General features: G+C 44.6%; 1 protein-coding gene across 4 annotated transcripts in view; it reads left to right on the top strand.

Moving 5' to 3' along the window:
- The first annotated feature begins 11,540 nt into the window (after positions 1-11,540).
- Positions 11,541-25,079, top strand: part of LOC139747641 (tetraspanin-1-like) — a 245,716-nt gene continuing 232,177 nt past the window's right edge. The window contains exon 1 of one of the 4 annotated variants that reach the window (XM_071660147.1): positions 11,541-11,691. The gene's annotated coding sequence lies outside the window, so the exon portion shown is untranslated. The remainder of the gene's footprint in view (positions 11,692-25,079) is intronic. The other 3 variants (XM_071660150.1, XM_071660148.1, XM_071660149.1) reach the window with 3 other exon arrangements.

Below are 25,079 nucleotides of genomic sequence, written 5' to 3'. Positions count from 1 at the left end.
CTAGCTTTATAGCCGTTTACAGCCCTCACTTTAATCCATAAGGGAGACAGGAAACTCACATAGAGCACCCTGTCTGTGGAGGGCAACGTCTCACGTAAACTCCTGTCAATGCAGCATCTCCCTCAACTTCACCGAAAGACTGAGAGAGATCTCCGAACTTCCGTTGGTGGTCTGCATTAAGCTCCGAATGTTTACAAACCCTTTCCTCTTCGAGGAGACTCACCAGTAGACTTGTCCAGCCAGACTCCTCTGAATGCCCCTCACCTGTGCTGCTCCTGATTAATATCTCTTCGTAGAAACGTAACTAGGAATGCCTGGTCGACTCCCCTGTTTACGTTATTTCCACAGGAAGTTGAGAGTGAGATGGTGTTTTTTTTTTCCACTCCTCCACTCGATCTACCGTGTGTATCCACGAGAAGGACTCGCCAGATAGCTCACAAAGTCCTCGTTTCAGGATGCTAAACTCACTTTTAGGTTCTCGTCTTGCTGGAAGAGGAGGACCTGAAACTAGGCTTATATATATATATGTATATATATATATATATATATATATATATATATATATATATATATATATATATATATATATATATATATATATATATATATATATATATATATATATATATAAGCTCCTGCCTTCCCAGGAGAGGTTCAAAGCTCCTTTAAGGCTCCCTGCCAACCCCTGGGAATGTACTAAGCTCATTTAGGATCCTGTCTCTCCCTGAGAGAGAGACAGGATCACTCTTCTGTCCGCCATAATGCTTTTTAGAACGATTGTGAAAGAGGTGGTGTATGAGTCTCTTCGGGAAGAGACCATTCACGATGGTGAAGAAATAAAAAAAATGAATAAAATGAATAAATATGTCGAAAAAGAGTTGTTTATTGTTGATGTAAATAACATATATGGTTATTTCGCAAACAAATAAAGTTTCTAATGACAAAAGGAAAATTCTGAATCTATCATTACCCTTACCATATCATGCACATCATCAAGGAAAATAGAAAGATGAAAAAAGAAATCAGGTGTCCTTGTTCTTAACCTTTAGAGACAATTCAGCAGACTCATTACTACAGTCCTTCAACGATCACTTCAGCAATTAAGTAATTAAGTAATTAAGGATACAACACTTGGGCATAGAAAAGCTTGCAGTCAAGTGAAAGCTTTTGTAAGTTACACACAAGAGTAATTACTTTCTAAACTCTCTCTCTCTCTCTCTCTCTCTCTCTCTCTCTCTCTCTCTCTCTCTCTCTCTCTCTCTCTCTCTCTCTCTCTCTCTCTCTCTCTCTCTCTCGTGTGCGTGTGTGTGTGTGTGTGTGTCTGTATGCTACCTAAGTGAGGGCGACCATCGTCCGTCCTCTTCAGGAGGCCGTAGCGCGACGCACGGGAGTATGGTCCCTGTGACTCGTCTGTAGGGGTCATTTTCGCCTCCCATGATTTCTCCCCCCGAGTAGAGGAGTCTCACCTCTATACGACTCGTCCGTAAGGGTCGTTATTGCCTTGTAAACGTCCACACATCCCCCCCCAGCTGGTTAAACACGCCCCTGTTGGGTGAGGAGAAAGGCGAGGTGTTAAATGCTAATTGGTGATCATAGGTATTGGGGTCCTTACAGGTGAGTCCTGCCAGGCGAGGGATGGATGATGACCCATCTAGGGATCTCCCCACGGGTAGTCCCGGAGGGTGGGACACGTAGGGACTCGGGCGGGACACGTAGGGACGATGGTGGGACGCGTCGGGACGAGGGTGGGACACGTCGGGACGAGGGTGGGACACGGTGGGACGAGGGTGGGACACGTCGGGACGAGGGTGGGACACGGTGGGACTAGGATGGGACACGTCGGGACGAGGGTGGGACACGATGGGACTAGGATGGGACACGTCGGGGCGAGGGTGGGACACGGTGAGACTAGGATGGGACACGTCGGGGCGAGGGTGGGACACGGTGAGACCAGAATGAGATACGTTGGGACTTGGGAGGGATGCGTTGGGACTAGGATGGTCTCTCAGCCCTCTCGAATGAGGGATCCCAGCTGATTATTGAGGAGAACTAAAAGGGGGGGACTTAAACCTCCTTTTGATGCAGTGGCGTCTTTGAGTCGATCCACGACTCGAACTGTTTAGGTTGTCAGCCTTATTGATCTTTTCCTCTCTACCGTGATGATGAGAGGGGTTACGGTCAATATAATGCTCAGTTGGCGACGTCAATGGCTGAAGTACAAGTTCACGTACTGTGCACGGGTCGGTAGAGAGAGAGAGAGAGAGAGAGAGAGAGAGAGAGAGAGAGAGAGAGAGAGAGAGAGAGAGAGAGAGAGAGAGAGAGAGAGAGAGAGAGAGAGAGAGAGAGAGGAACTCCATCTTAGGAAGTATGATGGAAGGAGACTTACCAGAAGTTCAACTGAACCTGGGTACTCTCCTCTCAGCCCACCTCCCGGAGCCTGCAGTGAGATCAAAGATGAACACACACACACACACACACAAAAAAAAAAAAAAATAATCACAAATTTACAAACTATCCTCCAATGATAGACGTACAAACTATCCTCCAATGATAGACGTACAAACTATCCTCCAATGATAGACGTACAAACTATCCTCCAATGATAGACGTACACAGTTATCAGACTCGTTCAGCATCGTTTCATTGGTGTTCTAGAGGTATAGCATCGCTTGATACAAACTGTGTTTTCATACATATTCGCCATTTCCCGCGTCAGCGAGGTAGCACTAAGGACAGAAGACTGAGACTTAGAGGGAATAACCTCACTTGGCCCCATTCTCTGTTCCTTCTTTTAGAAAATTAAAAAAAAGGGAAGGAAGGATTTCCAGCTCCCCCCAGCTCCCACCTCCCCTTTTAGTCGCCTTTTACGACACGCAGGGAATACGTGGGAAGTATTCTTTCTCCCCTATCCCCAGGGATTACATACTATTTTTACACCATGAAATTATTACTATCATATTCTTGCAAGGTATAGCACTGTCATGCCATGCAATCAGCTTCACTCCTGCCTTGTATGGCGTCTTTAAGTCCGTCCGAATTTTACGGAGACATTTAGCGTTCAAGACACTGTGTGTGTGTGTGTGTGTGTGTGTGTGTGTGGAGGGGGAGGGAGAGACACATAACCCTCCCTCATGCACTCGGGTAAATTGTTCACATTTACATACCCTCTTACTGTAAATTGTTCTTATCTCGTTTACGTAAGGAAAGAACGACCCTTCTCCATTACCCTCCTTGATTTACAGGTTCCTGCCTTGAGCGAGGATGCTGTTACTGCTCGCCTAATGCATGTGTTATTCGCATCTCTCTCACACAAAAGGGGAATAATTACTCCGTTGTATCGTATTTATGTGAGAGTTGCCCAGAGAGAGAGAGAGAGAGAGAGAGAGAGAGAGAGAGAGAGAGAGAGAGAGAGAGAGAGAGAGAGAGAGAGAGAGAGAGAGAGAGAGAGAGAGAGAGAACCCCAAGATGCAAATGACAGAAACAGACCCTTACGAGGAGTAATATCCACATATGTAAGGAAGAAGAATACATACCATTTTCTCCTTAGGGTAAAGTGTGTAAATCCTAGTAAGGTGAAAAATACATCCCTTATGCATAAATCCCACTACTGAGATATATATTCCTTGGAACTAAATCCAGTGATCTGAAGTATAAATCCCCACGTGAGTAAATCCCATCTAGATGGTAGGTAAATTCTCCCCCCACAGGCTTAAATCCCATTAAGCTAGAGCATAAATCATCACTGACGCACCACACCCACACACCCACACACCCACCCCTTTAGTAAACTATCTAGTCAACATTGACGATATCATACTTATCAAACAGTATCTCAAAACGGGAAGGATTACTATCATAAACACAGAAACAAAGTTGAACAATCGAATAGGCACTTAAGAATGCTGTGTTCAACTCATCATCTCAACAAAAGTTCTTTTTTAAATCATCAAAGCAAAAATTTTAACATCTTTGTTAATATAAGTAACAAGATACAATCAAGAATGAATAAAGTTAAGCGAGTCTTTTTACCTAAATCGACCATACTGGCGTAATAAAGGCGTGTTGTATCATAACCTTTGGGGTAGAAACAGCGAAATAGAGAGGCCGTGTGGAAGAGGGAAGCCAGGGAAATTCCCACCTCCCTCGCATATTCCTGACATACCACCGCAATTGCTCTAGTGAGGATATACGGCCGTGGGCCCAGGCTGGGAATGCCTTCTTTTTATCCACCAGTGCAGTGTGTGTGTGTGTGTGTGTGTGTGTGTGTGTGTGTTTAGTGAGTATGAAAGGCACAATGATGTCCTCTCGCCGTCTTGGCTTTGTATTTCGTATCGCTGCGTGATATCAACCTCTCTATCATTCCCTATCATCAAAGTCTATTGAGAGAGAGAGATATAGACGACGGATGGCTTGAGATTCGCCTCGACGAACACTGAAATAAGTCAAGTAGGAGGAAAGAACCATCGAGACAAACTACGCAGCTGTGGATAACTACGGTCCACCGCTGTTTCACATCACACTAAGGCACAAAACGACTAAATAAACACAATGAATCGTCAAGATTCTTACGACACAGGGACTCCAGATACGTAGTGGCAACGTGAATGGTCTAAAACTTATTTTGAATGAGAGGTTAGGTCGTGATTACTGGTTATACTTTGGTGTTTGACAGCTTTAACGACCCTGGCAGTTGTCAGGTCTCGAAACCCCAGATAGCCAACCAAGTGGCCAGTTGAACGTCAGCCCCTCACAGCGTATATACGAAACCAGATCAGACACACTGTCTTCCTTACGGTAAGCATTGCTGTGTTTCAGATCCGTTAACTTGTTCGTGTGTGGAGATAGGCCCTATAGAAGGGAGGTGTCCATATCACCAGACGTAACTGCTTGTGGTGGCTTTCCCTCTGTGCGTGTGTGTGTGTGTGTGTGTGTGTGTGGCGTTAGGGTTAACATATATGCTAATGCTGATGATTAATTACCTTGTTAATCATCTAGTTTCTGATGATTAGCATGGTATTAGCGAATGTGTAATTGCCAAATGATAGCGATTTGTAGAAAGTGACTAAACGCCTTGTGCCTTGTTCTCACTTTCATTATACATACACACATACTTACATATATACAAATATACATACATATATACATACATGCATGTATATATACTCATATGCACACGCCTAAGCATTACGAGGAAAGGAGCAATACAAATAGTCAGATAACACTGTGTAACAGATATAAAGAACACTGATAACTTTTAGTATATTGTGGGTCACGAACGGCCTTCAAATACTGTCAACGTTTTCTTTTTCCGTGTAATGTAAGTAGCGAGGTTTTGTTTTGGGGTAAGTGGCGACTGGAGTGAACAGTAGGAAATAGAAAAAAAGAGAGTGGAAAAATATATATATATATATATCACCGTTTGTCTCCTGTCAGTGTGAGAGTTTAATACTGTTATGGATGCGGTGACACACGAGAGAGAGAGAGAGAGAGAGAGAGAGAGAGAGAGAGAGAGAGAGAGAGAGAGAGAGAGAGAGAGAGAGAGGCCCAGGGCGTGAGATGGGAGGGAGGGAGGGAGGTAGAGCTGTGTGACGCAGGACAACCATGATGGAAGGGAATTGTCACCACCATACCTGCTGCCTGTAAGTGGGAGAGGGATGATTTCTTGTCAGTTCAGTCAGTGGGGGAGCTGTACGTGGGTGGTGTACGGGAGCAATGTCATTTGGACAGAAAACCTGGTGATCTGCGAAGAGGGTTATGTACTGGAGGACAGTAATGATATACTAAATCCTGAAACTATATAAATGGAGAAAGATGTATCTATTAGAAGACATTGGAAAGATCACTTTGGAGACGTGTGAAGGTAGGGGAAGATATTCTAAGTAAGTAAAAGTAGGAGTGAAGTGTATGAAGGAGGTAAATAAAAGTGCGACGCGGGTTAAAACGAGATCTGAAAGTTATGAAGGAGCTCAAGTATCAGTAGGTAATTCTTAATAGAAATGACAATGAGGAAACAGTACGTGGAGAGCGAAGTAATAGAGGGAAGAGGATCTGGAGGTTTCTAGGAATTTTGCTGAATGAAAGGAAATGTGGAGTGCAAAGGAAACGTGAATGATGATTTTGTTCCATCTCGTGTGGGTGGATGTGACAACTTAGGTGTCTCAAGCTCTCTCAAGTTGGTCCATGAAATCACAAATGACAGTGTTACTCAGGACACGTACGTAAAGGCATCTTCCCACATATTTCCCTCACACTATGTCTCACTAAGGGGAAAGCACTATATTCATATTAGTCATCGACACGGTCGTTATCACCCTACCACAATAACTTACAATGAACAGCAAGACTGTTATGAAAACTATTCTTTATCTCTCTGTCTGATGAACAGTTGGTTTGTATCTCAAATCATCTCCCCCTGGATATCTCTCTCTCCACCTTCACTTTAAACCATGATGTCCTTTTTCATTAGCTACACCACATCCACAGGAGTCCCGCTACTTCAACACTCTACAGTGATCCAGGATCATCTTGGACCCACAACCCCGAGGTCCTCCTCAGGTGGTTCTCCTGCCCACATCTTAGAGCACACCAGGGGTTCCTCTGCCCATCATTCTCACCCTGGAAGTTCCTCTTCATCCTCAACACTTCAGGTTACGATGTGATCCTCCTCCTCTCCATCCTCCACCATTCACTGAGATGTTGAGGTATCCTGGTGCCACCCCTCTCCTTCCACCTCGTCCCAAAATTTGTGGACCTTTTTTCCACCTCCCACACAAAGACATCTTCATACTTTCTTCATCATGTCTGCCTTGTTATACCACACTTATTCTACTTTCTATACCTTACCTACGCTTATCACATACTGCTACATTCCCTCCTACAACAACACTTGGGTGTATTGACTGATATGTCCCTCCCCATCTCCAACATCTCGAGTTAAGCTGACATTTCCAACCTCCTCCTCCTCCTCCTCCTCCTCCTCCTCTAAGAAGTCTCAGAATTCGCTGACGTCTGACCTCTACACCTCGACGTCTGCCTGAAGGGTCGCTAAGAACACCACTTCCCCTTTCCACACCCTCAGCAATACGTAAAGGGGTTCCCCCTTTTTTTTTCCCCCGGAGGAACTTCTCTGCTTCAACATTCACCCCTCTCTTTCTCTCTCTCCCCTCGTAGACCCTTGCTCCCCTCGTAGACTCTTACCCCTCGCAAGATTCGAGATTTGCAAAATGCTCTCTTCAAACTCCAAGACAATCTCAAGTTGTACTAAACAAAAGCTTCTCTTATCCTTATTTTTCCCCAAGTTAGATTCTAAGTCTTGGTGTTGTAACTGGTGCTTCATTTTCCTGGTGAAAAAAATCTGATGGACTGTGTGAATGATATTTATTGTTGTGATAAAACTTTTTTTTTTTTAAAGCACGAATAAAAGTTTTCATGATATAGTTTTGCTGCACCGAATATGAAGTGTTGAATGCATATTAGGACGGTAAATCACGTCCACGCAGGCAATTAATACACACCCACACAGTTCATGGAATATATGTTCTTATACAAACGTTACATTTTGACACACACACACACACACACACACACACACACACACACACACACACACACACACACACACACACACACACACACACACACACACATGTACTAAGATAGACACAAAAGCTATTCAAGGTGTTTAGAAAGCTTATCAAAGGGGAACTGGCCCCAAGGGAGTGTACGAGAGCAAATGTTATGTTGTTTATAAGGGATGGCGATATAAAGATAGTTGTATTCATGTACATAAGCGCTGAATGTACACTAATGGCATTGACAATCAGGAAACGAATGGATGGGTAATTAGCAATGAAAAGATACGTAGGAGAGTAGTGATATGAGATCAAGAAGGAGGAAGTAAGTCAAGCATTATAAATCTTCTCAGTGGTATAGTGAGCACCAGCCTTGATAAACAGACAAGTATGTGAACTGTCCGTTTTTGAAATGCCAAAAAAGCATTTGACACGGTCCCTTACAAAGAGACATTGGACAACCAGACAGGTGTAAGAGGAGGTGCTCCTCCTCTCGATGACTCGAAGTCACCAAGACTTTTCAGAGTGGGTGGACGTAGACAGTGGTGTGATGTAGGGGGGTTTGTCCTCGTGCTGATGCTATGTCTGTTCTGAGTAGACGACTTTCCAAAAGAATTCGAATAGATACATGAGTGGATGATGTTTAAGGGATGGGAGAAACAGAGTTCATTCAAGGTTATGACAGCCAACAAAAAACACAGACATAGAATGAGAAAAAGTCAGATAAATCGTTGATAAAGCAGAATCAAAGCGAAGTAAATATAGTAAGGATGTGTGTGGTTTAGTAAAATGAGGTGAGGCTATGCTGTCAGGAGGACTTAGGGGTTAAGTTAGTTGTTGGTCTCTCTTTAGGAAATAACTTTATGAGAAATGCATTTAGAGGAAACATGAAGGAAGGTTTGAAGACTGTGTGCCGGAATCAAAAGAGGATGGAACGAGAAATGACTAAAATGATGAACAAGGAAAGGAGATAACCTCCATCTGCCTATTTGGGGGAGGTGAGCTTGTAAAATTCATTAGAATTTTCTGATAGAAATGTAACTTTAAAATCTCTGGGCTCCGTGCATGTAAGCTCCCTCCCCACATCCTCAAAAAGGTGATGACAGATGAATAATCATATACACGAACTCGCACACGCACACAGTATACATGCAAACATATATGCACAAGCTATTACAAAACTATCAGAGTCTTTTGATTAGATAAATTGTTTTTAACTGGCAGTTTGTTCGAAACAAAGTTATGGATAATGGTCGGGTGTTCAGTAACATTTTGCACGGTGCATTTGTATCGTAGCTTTCCATTTCCTTCATTCGCGTTTCATTAATGTCATTCGTTGCTCCCTTGCTCTCAACTTTCAGACATTGTCTAACTATTGCAACTTCCTCAATCCTCCCCCTTGTGTATCTGTGGTATCCTTACCTTGTACTCCTACTGATACCTGGAGAAATCAGGGATATGAGGATAAGAAATATTCACTAAATTAAATTACATATATTGAAAGCTATTTCTAAAATCTTATGATGAAATAGTATGGCAAGGAGCACTGAAAGTTTTCAAGATTTCGCATCATGTCTACGGATAACAGAATGCGCACTTTTACTTTAGTTAGTCATTGAAATAGAAGAAAATGTGTTTACACATTTTCTTCAAAGAAAATGAAGCAGTATTGAATGGGTAACGTTCTTATTACATATTTCATACTTATGACAACGAATGTTTTATCAATCACCGTCTAAATCGTACGAAAAGAAGTAATTTTACAAACACTTCCACTATTTGCATTTCCTTTCCAAGATCGCGTCGTAAGTATTTAATTTTTCTCTTAGAGGTGCTCCATATACTCAGCAGGAGGAAGTCTTATCTAAGAAGCAGCTAACCAGACTAAGAGATTCAGAGGGAAGACTTGTAGACGATAAAGTAATATTTTGAGGGATTGAAAAGACATAAACCAGAGCAAGGGAGAGAGTACCCCATTTCAGAGAGCTTAATTACAACGAGAGAGATTAAATACCATAAGAGAAGAGAAAAGAGTAAGGGAGGGTTATAGCGAAGCCTTTAAGTCCTATCAACCCATTTATGGGAGTCAAACGTGACCAGCTTTCAGCATGATACAAAGAAAGATCAACTCGAGGCCATAGCATGTTATCAATGTAGCTAGAATCGTCTCAGACAAGATGCGAGAAAGTGCCTGTGTGGTAGCGTCAGGGTAGAGGGTGGATGGGATGGAGTGAGGGATGACGTGGGCACCAGTATGGTACAGACCCACCCAGCCTGCTGTTGGTCCCCAGGAGGCTACTAACAACAAACACAAGAACAGGTAACACAGGGTACGTTCTAGCCATATGTCCTCGCCAGTGTCTGGGGTCTCTCTCTCTCTCTCTCTCTCTCTCTCTCTCTCTCTCTCTCTCTCTCTCTCTCTCTCTCTCTAAACACTCAGGATCGTCGCTCTAAAAACCGATCAGAAACAGCAGCAAACCAATCCTTCACTTTCTAGACATAAACACAGAGAGAGAAAAGGTTTAGCCCATTTGCTTAAAGGTAAGAATACTGCTGCGTCATCCACCTCTCTCTCTCTCTCTCTCTCTCTCTCTCTCTCTCTCTCTCTCTCTCTCTCTCTGCTCGCTCACTCGCCATCTCTGTGTACGATTCTGAACCGATGATTCAGACACGTCTTTATGAATCATCGAAGGTGTGACTCGAGACTCTTGACGAATTATCAGAACCAACCACTTAACAAGCAATGCATCCAAGGTAATCACCTCCGTGATTCCATTTGTGTAGTGACGTGATACATATATATATATATATATATATATATATATATATATATATATATATATATATATATATATATATATCGGATTCCTCTTCATATTTCATCTTGCTTAACTGTTGGCGTTAACTCTGTTGTGGTGATCGTTAGTCTGTGATGGAGAAAGTAGTTCCATTGTTATAGACATTTTGCTATGTTGTAATATGTTGCATTTACTTGCATGTAGTCACGTGTGTGTGTGTGTGTGTGTGTGTGTGTGTTTAAGCATATGCGTCAATATGTATCATGTCTCAGTGTGTATTCATATGTATGTACTCATGCATATGTTTCTCTGCATGCCTGAATGGGTAACCATGAGAAGGATCATATGAATCCTTCTATACACGAAGAACCCGCCATATATAGTCTCACGTCCCTTACAACTGACAGGTTATCTTGTTAGAAGTTATATTTTATACATAGTGAAAACAAGTCATCATTAACATACTCGTAAATCATGTAGTATAAACATGTGAGTACGATATACATATAGTCAGTATACGAAGAATATCAGAGTACAATGCATCAATAAATATTGTATACAGGACACATTATATCGTGTCGATTACAAGTTTGCGAATATGATACATAATTCTTTTTCAAGAGGATGACCAAGAGCACAATTAAGTCGAGACTGGTCTTAAAATACTTGGGATAACTGCACGAGAATAGATTCGGTGGTTCACTAGAGTTCGAGCAAGTTTCATGGCGTTCAAACCGAAGTAAAAGGTTTCAGGTAGTGGAAGTCTATCCATTCCTGCAAAATATAGTGTTATATTTGATAAGGTAATTCAGGTGATAGAACTTATTTAACAAGTGTCCTTATTCGAGTAGAAATGATGTCTTTGTTTATCCTGGGCACAAAAACCAGCTGGCAGGGGCTCGCCCAGCCAGACGTAGGTCCGGCATGGCAGGAAGGACAAGTTGGTTCATCTCAGATTCACTCAAATAGGCTCGAAAAAAAATCTTGATATCTGAATACATAGTACCACTATATACTTCACTGAATATGAGTATCACTAGTCAAGGATTTAAACAAGTATAGTTAAGATATGAGTGAAATCATCTTTGTGTTTTGGAGAATCCTATGTTTGTCAGAGGTCTTCCCGTACGATATCTTTTCCCTGGTTCGCTGCCGCTTTGGTCACCTGTTCACTCCCTCGCTCGCCAGTTTGTTGTGGCCCGGCAGTGCGCAGCGACCTGTGGGGGACTATAAACTTTGTCTCGTTTGTGAGATAACTCCGAATATTCATTCGTGCTTATAGTTCTTAGTCGAGTGGCCATCCGACGTACTCTAGCTGAAAGGTAAGCTGCCCTGTTATTGTAAAACTCTGGAAAAGTATCGCTAGAGGTAACTTAAATGATCAGAATGTAAACATTGCGATTATTCTTGTAATACTGATGATGCTGTCATATGCTCGAGCAGTGATTGTAGATTAGCCTTTTTCGTACGTCAAGGAGCGCCATTAGCGTACGAGAGCAGTGAACTAGATCGTTTTGTCAAGCCGCGAAGTGGGCGAGATGCCATGTGTGTACCAACACACACCGGAGGTGTTGCCGCCGGACCTTTTGGTGTTTTTAAGGCGAGGATGGACGGCGCTCGAACGTAAACAATCCAGCGTCTCTTTCAAGCAATTTGCACTCATGTTTGCTCTCGTTTAACTACCGTAAACATGGTTGATGTTGACAGCTCTATTCGGGTTAGTTTTGAATAAGAAGAAATATATGGATGCATGTATTTTATTATTAGTACTGTTAAAAAGCGGGTTACAAGTATAGACCAATTACTAACGAGTTTATAGCATGTTTATGGTGTCAAATTTGTCGTCGGAACTGGTGATAGGTCGATATTAAAGTCGTAATAAGTAACGTAATTATCATTTATGGATACACATCGTATCTTTAATTGGTTATTCACTTTCGTTTATCATATATAGATCCCTGCAGATATGTATTATCCATATCCATACTGTGTGTAATGCAGCATTCACACCAGTTTTGAAATATGTTAAACACTTAGTGCATCATGCTTCCGTGCAGTATATATATATATATATATATATATATATATATATATATATATATATATATATATATATATATGAAAGATGTTAGTATTGTTTCTTATAAAGCTCTTATTTACGTAGAATTTCCAATGCATGTTTCTATCCTTTACATCGTCCTTCATCTGTGGTACTGGTGCCCGTCTACCCCCACAGCTTGGTCTGGGACCCAAGTTGCAGCGTTGCTCCGCTGAGCAGCCAGGCTGTTCGAAGCCGCTGCTGGCAGCAGACAGGCGACCTTACCCTCGCTGGTCAGGGACACTTCGTAGATCACGTCCAGCTTGTGTTTGACGGTGTCTTGGTTGGGTTTTAGGCTTGATAACTGCCCGGGTCGTTAGGTAGTTAGCGCCAAGGTGCATCGACCAATCAGCGACGTTTTCCTCCGGTGTTAACGGTAGTTGTCATACCACATACGCTCTCACTGTTTATATGAACCCCGTTGTGTGGAACAATTTAAAATTCAGTAAATACATATTCCATTCATGCATATAAATTGGTATCCCATACATTTTATATAAATCCCCTTGAAACACATCCTACATCCTGGGGATGTTTATGTAAACCTAGATTTGCATAAAGAAAATCCCTCATTACCATAATATGTACACACGTTCGTTATCATTTTTTTAGAGTAAAAAAAAACTGATATTCAAAACATCAAAGTTCCCGTTTTTCACCACACCATATTCGAAACGTCACCTGACCAGCATTACCCCTACCTTGTGTCGTGGGGGTCAAACAGAGGAACTTTTTGATGCGCTCCTGATGAGAGGTATTACCCCAACCAAACTGGTCAGTCAGTATACGTGGGTAACCTTAGCTTAATTTTTTTTTCTTTGACGCTGAAGCCCCATAACCTAATCCATCCCTGCAATTTTATACCCCTGACCAAAGTGGTGAGAGGAGGAGGTGGGTGGGGTGGGTTTGCAAGTCTATGGTGAACGCGGGGTTAACTTAGTAGGAAATAGAAACATAATCAGGTCGAACCTCACAGATCAGGGAGCTAAAGTACCCCACCATGAGTCTCACCACACCCCCTCCCCCCAAACCAAGCAAGCCTGGCCATTTCTCGCCAGATCTGAGGCCCCAGGATCGCCATTCCTGACGTAGAGTAGATACAAAACGATCGAGTTTCGGTCAGAAAATATCTATTATTAAGAGGAATGAATAGATCGCTTTATTTTGCCGGGGAGAAATTGCTCGGGGCGAGCAGATGTCTAGAACCGCTGGCGGGCGTAGGAACAATGTGTGTGTGTGTGTGTGTGTGTGTGTGTGTGTGTGTGTGTCGTGGGATTTAACAATATCAACAACTAAAGGTCATTCAATCAGGGGTCGTACGACATGCCCAACAAAAAAGGCTTAAAAGAAAAAATATGGTTACTTGTTTGGCTGGCGACAATATGATTGTCTGGTCTTCAAGGCTTATTAAACTGCCAGCGGAACTGATGTAAGACCCTTGAAAGTCGAGAAAAATCCTGATGAACACCTTCAGGTGTGGCAGATGTGTGGTGACCGTAAGTGATCGACTTCGTAGATGTTACGGTGGCGAAGTACACCTCGAAGTGGTGAGGACCTTTGCCAGAATTCGGGATGTTGTATCTTCATGTCTAACCACAGTCATTCGATACTTTGGGTACTTGCACCCATCAGTTTTTATTTCGATATTCTGGGTACTTGCACCCTCGGTTTTCCTATATTTTAGGTACTGACGCCCACAGTATTTTGATATTTTGGGTACTTGCACCATCAGTCTTTCGATATTTTGGGTTCTTGCACCATCAGTTTCGATATTTTGGGTACTTGCACCATCAGTCTCGATATTTTGGGTACTTGCACCATCAGTCTTTCGATATTTTGGGTACTCGTCATCAGTCTTTTGATATTTTGGGTATTCACCATCAGTCTTTTGATATTTTGGGTACTTGCACCCACAATATTTGGTGTTTTGGGTGCTTGCGCCATTGTCGTGTTCCACAATACTCCTGAACTGGTGGCGGTTGTTAGGTTCACCAGCTCTTGTGCGTAGCACGAGGGTTTTTGTCTTATGGCTAACCGCAGCCCAGGTCCTTTTACGGTGCCGTACAGTGGAACACGATCATTGGGCCATCCCTGAACTGAACATATCCAGACCCGCTTCTCCTTAGAAGCCCCAAGCACAGCGGCCGGGGATAAACCCACTGGAAAGGGACGGCTTCAACCATGCCGGATCTTCGAACTTCCTCACCCATGAATAATCCAAGTCTCGCTTATGCTTGACCAAGCCTTACCCATGGTACATCGAGCCTCAGTCATGCCCGACCACACCTGCAGTTCCAATGAACAAAACTCACTAAGAATAATTTTTCTCTTTTTGCATAATCGCTCCTGGACGAGTTCTGTGCCTGGTTGAGCCCACTCTTGGGTGACCTTGAGTCCAAAATGTCTTCACTTCTGGGAGGCACAGCCACCCAAAATCTTTGTCCGAAGGTGTTTGATAATCCTGGACACTCGCTGAGCGACCCTCATCCCCTCGTCCATTGTTGGACTTGCGACTCACAATTTTGATTTCGCACGCTGCCAGCGCTTTCCCCAATCTGCTGCTCACTTTCCTCCGCGTTAGTCTGACGATGATAATGCATCGTTCCCTCATCGGAGGAGAGAGAGAGAGAGAGAGAGAGAGAGAGAGAGAGAGAGAGAGAGAGAGAACCAATTCACGATAGAATGCTCGCTTGGCGCGCCCCCCTCCGCCGCTCCCCTTCCCTTCTACTTCGAACGGAACACCAGCAGGAGTAGAGGTCGAGAAGAGGAGAGAAAGCAAGCACCGTAGATGTTGCCTGCTGGGGGAACGCCTTTGGATAACACGGTGAAAGTTACAGTCCAGTACCTCTCGGGGGGGACCTGGTATTCAGAGGGCAACGTACTCCCTCTGGTGGTCATAACGTTATTCTCGCACTAGACATTGTAACAACACCCACACCTGGCTCTTGGTCTACCAGACGACATACCTGACAAGTCGTCACCTTCACGACACTAATTCAAATTCAGATTTCTATTTTCGGTAGAGCGTCGCGCATACCCAGACACAATATGCTTTCCAGTAAAATGGCTATATGTTTTGAAAATTAAATAGAGGACTGTATTTATCGGCTGTAGTCGTTACTAGATTAAGAAACATTGACGAAGGATATATATATATATATATATATATATATATATATATGATATAAAAGAGACCGGAAAAAATAGATTTGCCATGACTCCAGCAATTGTTAAATATCTGTATGTCATACCCAATCAAGCTTTCTAAACGAACAAGTAATTTTATGTTCAAGATTTACATTTTATTTGCATTTGTCGGATGAGGTCAGCACATGCCATGATAACAGGAATAGTTAGCATGATCTCCCTTCATGTCTCTCTCTCTCTCTCTCTCTCTCTCTCTCTCTCTCTCTCTCTCTCTCTCTCTCTCTCTCTCTCTTCAGGGGGGGATTGAGAGACCTCACCTCATCCACTGACTTGAAGAGAATTTCGAGTTCTCCCTCAACCAAAGGTTAGGTTAGGTCAAAGTTCCCTCATTTGAGATTTGATTGGGTTGATGACGTTGTAAACCACATGACCTGTGAGACCTTTTTTATTTTATTCATAACCTGTTGAGGCCTCTGGCATCATGACCTCTAATGATGAGAATATAACCTTTAAACACACAATTCAAGGGTCGTTCCTAACGGGGTGCTCAAGGGTCGCACGATAGTTAGGAAAAAATAATAACCAAGTCTACCATTGTATACTTGGCCTGTTGGGCTGTTAACACAGCAATTTGGCAACAGGTCTATGATGACGTGTGTTGTTACGTTATAATTTTTTCTCTTGTGGTTAAAACTACCAGTTAACTACCCCTGTGGTAGTTTGCCCAGTAGAGAACAGGCCTACAGACATCTAAAGAAGAGAGAGCATCGAAAAACGAAATCAGTAAAACGATAAAATGATATAATAAAGCAATAAAATGATATAGTAAAGCAATAGAATGATATAATAAAGCAATAGAATGATATAATAAAGCAATAAAATATAATAAAGCAATAGAATGATGTTATAAAGAGGCGAACGAAGGAAAAAAGGACAACCCTGCAGAGAAAATTTCAAATGGACTTTCCCATGGCAATGTTCGTAGTGACACTCCCATCAAGTCGAATTAAGACGTTCGCCAGCATCACCGTGAGTGTGACTCGCTCACTATGCGCTCACCCTCGTACAACCGGGGCTCAGGGCCTTAAATTTTTCCGAGGATGAGATCGTCAAACTCCTTGACAGTTACCTGGATAATCTAATCTAACTTTGTTAAGGATTAGTGGATTAGTAACGTTTCTATTGGCCTCTTGAGTTTTGAATTGGTGAAAATGTTGTGCGTCAGTATATGGTGCTTCAGGATACGGTGCGTCAGTATATGGTGCTTCAGGATACGGTGCGTCAGGATACGGTGCGTCAGGATACGGTGCGTCAGGATAAGAAAATTATGAGATGATCATTTTTTTTTTCTGGGATGTAGAACGCGTCTGACGTTTCTGTTCGTCCTAGGGAAAGTAATGGCTTGGGCGGGGCTGGGCAGGCGTGATGTGGACTCAGCGATGCCAACATCCTGCGTCCCGTACCGAAGCTTCCTGGCTCTTATAACCAGAGTAGACCCTCATCCTGTACCCCTTCCCGTTGGGGAGCGGGGGTGATATACCCCGTCCATATCTGCCCCGGGAACATGCCCCGCCCCAGCTCGCTGCTGGGACATTCATCGCCTCTATCCTGCCACTGGGACATGCCCCACACATCCTGGGATATGCGTCTTCTTGCGCCCCGAGGACATACCTCATCTCATTCTGTCCTTCGAGGATATACCTCGTCCAGTCCTTTCCTCCAGGAACACATCCCGCCCCGTTCCGTCCAGGGGACATGCCTCGCATCATGCAACAGACAGCCCTCCAACCACCGCCTCCTCACACCCTCCTGGTAATACCCAGTCCCCAACGTGGAGAAACACGCCACGCCCTAGTCTTGTTAGCGGCTGGTGTGAAACTGACAGTGTCGAGGGAGGTGTAGGAACTACATACTCTGAAATAACTGATACTGTAGCTGCCACTCACGCTGCCACTGCAGGTTGAACAATAGACAAAACTCGAGGCGAAGGTACGATCAAAATGCAGTGTGTGCACCCCTGACACTGGCGAGTATCTAACGTATATATTTTCTTTCACCGAAAACGTCAGTGAAGAAGGACCAGAGCAAGAAGAATATCCAAGAATATTCCTCATAAAACTGGTGTAGAAGTAGCACGTATATATATACGTAGGATTCTAGTGATATGCCATCGTATATTTATCGCTTTATCGCTATAGAAAGCTGGATGGGCCCACCCTCCCTTCAACACCCGTATTTGGCTGATGGACGTGTGTGAGGGGAGAAGACCTCTCCTTCATCACCGTCTTGGAGTCTCTCTCGCCTTACCTCGTCGTCTGTAATCGCAGGAGGGAACACATCACGTTAATGTCGTAGGGGGACAATCACTCAGCTGGAGACGCCCTTCAAAGACTCACCTCTATGGCGAAATTCGTCAACTGTTGCCTCCGGTTCTGAGGGGCTGACAGGTGTCCCTTATCTGCCACAACTTCATTTCACTGACGACGTTTCGAACCCGTTTCGATTCCTCGTTTGAGACAGTTGGCGGTGGTTCGACCAACGTCGTCGAGTGAATTACACTCGCATTGCTTGCTGCGCGTCAGCTTTAGAATGTGATCAAGCGTTACTTTTATATGAACGATCCGTCGGTTGCACTAGATCAGGAACAATGAAGGACCTGTAGGAAATGATCCGACCAGAAGACAACACAACATATTCCTCCATGGAAACTGATGATCTGAACCGAAAGGACCACTCAGGCCATTGTGGAAGACCACGACTGATACTTCTGGGATTTATGAGGGCCATATATGTAATAAAAGGTCTGTTTCTAACCCACTGCAGATTACGATCGATTTCAGGGTCGTCACCAAAACCATAGGTGCCCCAAAAATAACAGGGAGACTCGATTTTAGACCCCCAGACAGATATCACATATGAAATTTTAACAGAAAAGCGGTGCATAGATCTGTGTTTACCAAAGTTGTAAAACTGTCGAGTAAAAATGGAATATAAAACTTATGAAACTGTCCTGTGAAATTGCTTTATAAAGTGGAACTGCAGTGGAAACAGTTGCGTGAATCCTCACCTCAGTGGTGTATAAAATACCCCACCGTAGCTAAGTGGAGGCCGTATACCATTTAGAAAGATAAGGAAAGTTTTGCACATCTCTCGAGGAGATTTAGCATGTAACAAATTCAGTCGCAATGAGAAAATCTCGACGCTAACGAGAGTGCAGATGCAAACTTGCAAAAAAACATTTTACCTCGACGCAAAGGCCAAAAAAAAAAGAAAATAAAATTGCACCTGGATGAAACAAATTTGGAAAAGTTCTTCGTCCACTATTCGTACTCCACTCACATCCCACCGTCAGAACCGTGATGAGGAGAGACACTTGGTATGATAATCTATGTTTAGGAGGAAATTTGCTAGAGGAGAAAGGTTGTAAAAGCCAACCACAGAGAGAGAGAGAGAGAGAGAGAGAGAGAGAGAGAGAGAGAGAGAGAGAGAGAGAGGCGAAGGTTACGAACGAGTCGCCGCTGGGCAGGTCTTAACGAATGTGCGTTTAGTCAGGTAATTGGAAGGGGTCGCCACCCTTAAAGATCTAATATAGAAATGATTTGAAGAAGAGAATATATTTCGCCGAGTATTTTTCGCTTCCAAAGAGGAGCACTTGCTTACCAAGCTACCCCGAGGTCAGTGTCATTACAGGATTCAAACGAACCAATACCTACGTATACCCATTAACCACAACACTGTGTCTCCAGTAACCCAAGCTAATTTCCACCGATCCCTACGCCGCACCCGAGTGTATGACGGTACACCCTTCCCTTTGAAGGCGAAGTGATTGGCGAACGAACCTCCCTCCCAGTATTCTGGCCGACCTGTGGGATACATCTGGAATGCGACCGACGACATTTCGGGAGGGAGGGAGGGAGATGAGTACAGCCTCCCAGCAATTAGTTAATTGACAGACAAGTTCTTAAATCTGTGTGAGCTGTTGGCTCACGACTGTGGGAAATGCACGCCGTCTGTGTGTGTGATTGTGTGTGTGTGTGTGTGAAGTAAGGAGGTGTGGCAGCAATGTGCTGGTGGAGGGAGAGAGGGAGAGAGAGATATATAGCGAGGCGGCAAATCCTTGTAGTAAACTCACTGTTGTCCTCACAGTAGTGTCGACAGGCAGGATCTGAGGGTATTGCCCTGGGATTACCCTCTCTGCATGTTCAGCCTCGTCCTTGTCTTGACTGCTGCTGGGCCACACCACCAGCGTCCTTGCGCCGCCCTTCCCAGCAGTGTGTATGTATGTGTGTGTGTGTGTGTACCCTGCCTGAACGTAATTTAGAGATGGGTCGGTAGACGGAGGCTGCCGGAATTTTTCAGGCCAACCTTGAAGCCACTTAGAGCAGCTGAGCGAGGCTGTAGCAGCAGACATTACTCAGGCCGTGGGAGAACCCTCAGCCTTTCGTCTGCTGGGTTCTCCTTCCTCGTCAGGGAAGCAGAGAGCCTCTCACTCTGCTTGTCTAGCAGAAGAGGAGGGTAATGGTCGGGGGAGGGGGTCTTTTTTTTAGCCCCCTTCGTGAATCAGGGAGAGGTATATTAATTGTTATCTTGTGTCTGTTTGTCTGTACGGATGTAGGGGTGATGCGGTCGAGTTTTACGTGTGTGAGTTTCCTCTACGCTGGTGGATTGTGCCCATCTGAGATTTTGTGGATTTCTTATTATGAGTTTGTACCGTCCATTTTATTTTAAGACTTTTCCCTTTCCGTCGAGGGCTGGACAACCACTTTTCAAAGGGGGGACAAATTATTCTGTTTCTTTATCCTTTCTGTGGATTTTCTTTATAACATATTAATTCCGTTACTGAAAAGTTCTAATCCATTGAGAAACCCGATAAATATGGACTGCTTTTCTTGGGGTCCATTTATCAATAATGAAATTATTACATACGATATATATTTTTTTCTTTATGCCCCGACCTGGAAACTTGAAGGCGATATCATTACCATCTGTCACAAAACTTTGCTCATTCGGCCCTCCTTCTGTGCCTCTCTGTTTCTTTCAGACGAGACAGTTTCTTTGCCTCATCCATCCTTGGTCCTTCATCTCTGTCGCGTTCCTGATTCCCAGAGTGTCTCGTTCCCTCATTCCCCCTACGATCCAGAAATCGTCCCCTTCATCCCAACCTCACCCTCGCCTACACTGCCGTACAGGGAGAGAGAGAGAGAGAGAGAGGCCAGTGTGGCCTCCGTACTCTGATCCATTTCCCGTTGGCCAACCAGCTTACCCGGTGATGTGGCCAGATAAATTGAGTCCGCTCTACTAATGAGTCTGGGTATTGCCCGGCTTAATGCAGTCCTTAATTGCTTTCCCGATGCCGTAAATTGAAAAGTTGAAGTCCTCGGTAGTTAATTTGGGCGACTCTGCAACTTGTCTTATGATTTTTTGTGTGTTCGTGTTGTGGTGGGTTGATTATATTATCTATGGTGGTGAAGTAGTGGTTGAGAGGTCAGTGGTGAACTGGGTCATTCGATGACTTCCTTCTCTTCGAAATCCTGGAAGGAATAGTTAGAGTCGAATCGAAAAGAAATTTTTTTTTTTTTACTCCCAGTGCTAGGCTCTTATCGTGTAGTGTAAGCTAGATGTATAGTGGAGGAAATGGCCCTGTGTATCCTGGAATATATCGTTACTGTACTGTTGGCTACGGTGTTAAACACCGACCTTCCATATCCTGCTGCTGTACCTCACATGCCCAATCCTGAAAAGGTCCTTTAATTCTCCCCTTTTTTTAAGACTAGGTCTACCAAAAACACTCAAGTTAATTTAGGAGAGAGTTGTGTGTGTGTGTGTGTGTGTGTGTGTGTGTGTGTGTGTGTGTGTGTGTGTGTGTGCCCTCCCTCACCTTCTTGTTTTTCGTGCCCTGGTGTGTGGGTCTTGGCACGGACCACTGTAGGGGAGGCAGCTTGTGTGTTGTGGTGAGGTCCTTCGGGTTGCCAAAAGATCGACATGAAAGGAAGTGGACAAAAGGAGGCGGAGATCTTGAGGACACTCAGGAGCGAGTCACGAGGGAGCTATCAAGATATCTCGAGGGATCCTGGGATGTCTCAAGGGTATGAGACGAGGCGTATAGGGGCTGAGGTTAGCAGTACCCGTCGTCTATATATGTGTGTGTGAAAAGACAGACGAATATCACAGGAAGAGAATACGTGGCTGATTGTTGACGAATTCCTTTTCTCTTAGTCTTCGACACCATTTGAACTCTGTAAGACTCTCCTGCCTCCAGTCGAGGACTGATCTGTTGTGGCCTTGTATAGATATTAGTTGCTTGTTGGTGAGGGTTGCGATAGGGTCGTTTGAGCCACTCGTCTGATAATACGTTGAGAGACTTGTTGACCAGTCATTGTAAAAGCTTAAAAGTAACTTCGATATAATCTTGTGTTTGTTTTTTCAAATCAAGACTTGAAAGTATCCCAGAAATGAATAGATTAAGTTCGTTAACTCAAGCAACAAATTGTGAATTAAAGGCCTTTTGAGTTGCACTGGCGCTGGTACGACCTATCGGTCACAAGTTACGACCCGTATGTCAACTGGTACGACCCTCCATTTACTAAGGAGGTCGTTCCCTCCTTTTAGCCAAGCCAGCGCGACATGTCTCCGTCTTGTTTTACCTCCGTCTCCCCCCATATTTCACTCGAAGTCCAAAGGAACAGTTATGGCTGTAATACGTTACCAGGGGAAACAGTTAGATAGGGATGACTTTGTCTCATACGTCCATAGTATCTTATCATGAAAAATAAAGATGTTCCTCAGAACTCCTTAATTACAACATGGGCCTCCATGGTTTGTGTCGTAGTATTTGAACATCATTTTTTTACACTCGTAAGTTTAGCAGATGAAAAGGGACAGTTGGATGTATACTGAGCCAGCCAGCCATTTTGTCTCTCTCTCCTCTCTCTCTCTATCTCTCTCTCCCTCTCTCTGCCTTTGGCCAGTGTTGATAGTCTACATGAAAACATCCTAGCGGGAAAGGAAGGCAGTGTTATGATGCTGCTAGCTTCCTCGTATCATGTTAGGCTCTTCCTGCTGCAGGCGCTGTGTTAAGTTCCTGGTGGTGGTGCTGATCACGACGATCGCTGACTGGTCCTTACCTTAACTAGCGCAGATCCTGACTGACGCAGATCCTACTTAGCACGCATCGTACTTAGTACGGACCCTGACTAGCATAGATCCTAATATAAGTAGATCATAACTAGAGTGGATCCTCAATAATGAAGCTTCTGACTAGAGTAGATCCTGACTAGCATAGATCATGAGTAGCGCAGATCTTTGCTAGCGCAGACCACAAGCTGCCACGAGTTCTCTTGTCGGTCCGTTTACGTCATATGTCTTTTGTTCGTGACGGGAAGGGCAGAGAACCCTCCCTCCCTCCCTCCCTCCCTCCCTCGCTCTTGATGGCTTTCCTCGACCTCACAATCCTCAACTCCGCGAGGTTTTCTCTCTTGACTTGTGAATCATTCAGGATGTTAGAGAATGGGAAACAAATTGAAGAACGTAAGTGAGATTTGATTTCATATGTTTTGGGTTTACATGGTTTTGTTTCCTATAAAACGTCTCGTATTGTTTCTGGTGGTCTCTGAGATTACTGAAGGTTGTGGACACAACTGTGAGACGTAATGGTGTAATGATTCTGTCGCCACTTTGGCAATTGGTAGGGAAATATTTTCATCCTTGAACTTAGTATTGGTATGACTTTGGCCTCAGTCATTGCCCTGGAAGGTTGTGTGTGTGTGTGTGTGAGAGAAGGTTTAAGTAGCGACGACATGCGATCCGACAGCCGAGATGAGTCACCCAGACGTCCTTATGCACATCACAGAGGACCTGGCCCTACCCCAGGCATCACAGATGACTTGTCCTTACCGCTCCGGCACCACGCAGACTCACCCTCACTCAGGCACCCCAGAGGACCCGACCTTAACATGCAGGACCCACCCTCACTCAGGCACCCCAGAGAACCCGACCTTAACATTCCCGAGTCACAGAGAACGTGCATTTGCCCCCTAGTACTCTCAAAGTACCTAGTACTCGTACCCCTTGGTACCCCAGAGAACTTATATCCTTACCCCCCAGATACCTCAGAGAATCAACCTCTTATCCCCTTGGCACCCCAGAGTATCCGTTCATACCCCCAGGAACTCTCAGAGACCGTCTGTGTCCGTACTTGGCATTCGAAGGATCGTCTTTGGAGACTTTGGAGGAGGCAAATAACTTCCTGCTGGAGGCGTCATGGCACAATGGACCTGCCCTCTCTTTGTGCCTCGTTCCGTGGACTTGAAAACTCGCGAGTCACTGTGGGAATCACTTTTTTGTAGGGTTGGTGTACGTGATAAAGACTGGTCCGAGTTCTCGCTGTCTTGAATATATCTCTCTAAGAACCTCACCCTGTCTGTTGTGTGAAAGGAGACTTTCAGTTTCACCGTTCATGACACTTTCGCTCATGACTGACACTCGTGTATCTGCTTTCCGATGAGAGTTATTGGCTGGGGTGATGTTCGCGGGTTTTGTATTTCCTCGATTAGAAAGTTAGACTACGGTCTGTGTGGTGGGTGGGAGGGTGGGTTTGACCCGTGTAACCGAGGCCGCTGCAGCGTCTCTAGCCTGGCCGACCAGTCTGGCGGGACTCGACCGCTACCAGTCCCTCACAAGGCAGGGGAGGGGAACACCTAACCAGCACGTCTGTCCAGTCACCCCTCCTACCCAGGACCAGTCCTCACCACCCGACACCACAACTTATAGCCCTCGTCATCCACCGCAACTTATAGCCCTCTCATCCACCCGCAACTCGGCCCTCTCATCCACCCGCAACTCGGCCCTCTCATCCACTCAACTAAGCCCTTGTTATCATCCCTAGATCAGCCCTCTCATTACTCCACCTCAGCCCCCATAGTCTGTCCAACTCAACCTTCACCACCCACCCAATCTGTCTTCCCCATCCGCGCCAGGCCAGCCAGTACTTGCAGCAGCTCGCGTCACCCCTCCTTCGCTACTCTTCCCCCCCAACCCCTCCTCCCTCGCTCCCTCCCTCCCTCGCCTCTCCCGTTCCTCTTGACCTTGCCACACGGATGCAGCCAGAGCCGCCTGTACTATAAACTTTACCCAAAGGGACGAGGAACATGAGAGGCTACGGCGGAAGATACGAAAGGGGATCCCACAATAATAGGCATAAGCCACTGATAAGATGAACTAGAGGGTGGTGGTGTGGGGTGCTGAGAGTACAGAGTGAGTGGGTAAGAGTCTGGGATTGTGAGAGTACGAGGTGGGGGAGAAAAATATAAGATAATGACGGTCGATCGTGAAGGTATGAGGTCTGGGAGAGGCAATGATACCCACGACTGTCAAGGGATCGAACACCAGCGTTTTATCTCGAGGTGTCTGAAGAATACATTGTGAAGATTAGGGTGCAAGTCAGCCTTCCTCCTTCGGAAGACAGAC

Source organism: Panulirus ornatus, chromosome 69 (genome assembly GCF_036320965.1).
Source record: "Panulirus ornatus isolate Po-2019 chromosome 69, ASM3632096v1, whole genome shotgun sequence".
Taxonomy (NCBI): Eukaryota; Metazoa; Arthropoda; class Malacostraca; order Decapoda; family Palinuridae; genus Panulirus; species Panulirus ornatus.
This window is presented reverse-complemented; position numbering and strand designations above follow the sequence as displayed.